The sequence below is a fragment of the Phalaenopsis equestris genome, unplaced genomic scaffold, assembly GCF_001263595.1.
Source record: "Phalaenopsis equestris unplaced genomic scaffold, ASM126359v1 Scaffold211350, whole genome shotgun sequence".
NCBI classification, from domain to species: Eukaryota; Viridiplantae; Streptophyta; class Magnoliopsida; order Asparagales; family Orchidaceae; genus Phalaenopsis; species Phalaenopsis equestris.
In genome coordinates, this window is record NW_018230358.1 from 10,170 (window position 1) to 11,126 (window position 957).

Here is a 957-nt window from a genome sequence, read left to right on the forward strand (position 1 = left end):
CTTTAGGTCTCTTTTGATGCAATTTTATTGACCATCTTTCCAGTATTTAATGCACTGATGTAGGGATGATGGAACCATGTTATGCTCATGAATCCACAGTCGACCCAACAGAGCGTTAAAAGTGGTCTCGGCGTCGATGATATGAAATTTAACGGTTGTTACAAGTTCTTCAATTTTCATAAGTGATGAGATTGATCCAAGGGCTCTTTCTCCCTTTTGGTTAAATCCTCTTAACATCATATTATCGGGGATGAGATCTTGAATGTCGAAGTCCAGATATGCTAATGTCCGTAGACTCATCAAATTAAGAGATGCTCCAGGATCCACTAAAACTCTGGATAACACAAATCTGCCAATGTTGACGGAGAGGTAGAGCGGACGGTTGTGGTCGGCGGTACCGAGCAGCAAGTTGTCTTGGTTATGCGGTTTTTCCACTGGCGGAGGTGGGGGTATCTTTTCTTGAGTCATTATATGTTTTCCTTTGTCTGCTGGAGCTGTTCTTGGTGGTAACACTTTCCCACTCCTCAAGTTGACTTCTGTGACTTCTTCTTCTTGAGATATCATTGTTGAATCATTCGGTGTCTTTTCCTCTTCGTCGGAGATATCTAAGTTGATGGCGAGCGGTGTACCATGACGCTCGAGAGTTGGCTCTTCATTATCGGTGCTGTTGCAAGCATTATCGTTGATGTCTTCTTTAGACTTGACAACAAGTTCATCGGACTCAAGTACAACTTGAGGATCATTTTGAGGATCAAGGATCAAGATCGCAACTAGTCAAGATCGCAACTAGCATGGTCATAATCAGTCACGTTATTACCAGAAAATATCAAAACGTAGCCGAAATCACAACCATTATATTCATAAGACCCCAGAGGGACAAAAAGATAATCATACAAAGTCAAGGGTTCGAGGACTTTCTTCCCCGAATCCGAGACAACCAATCTAGTAGAGGCAGCC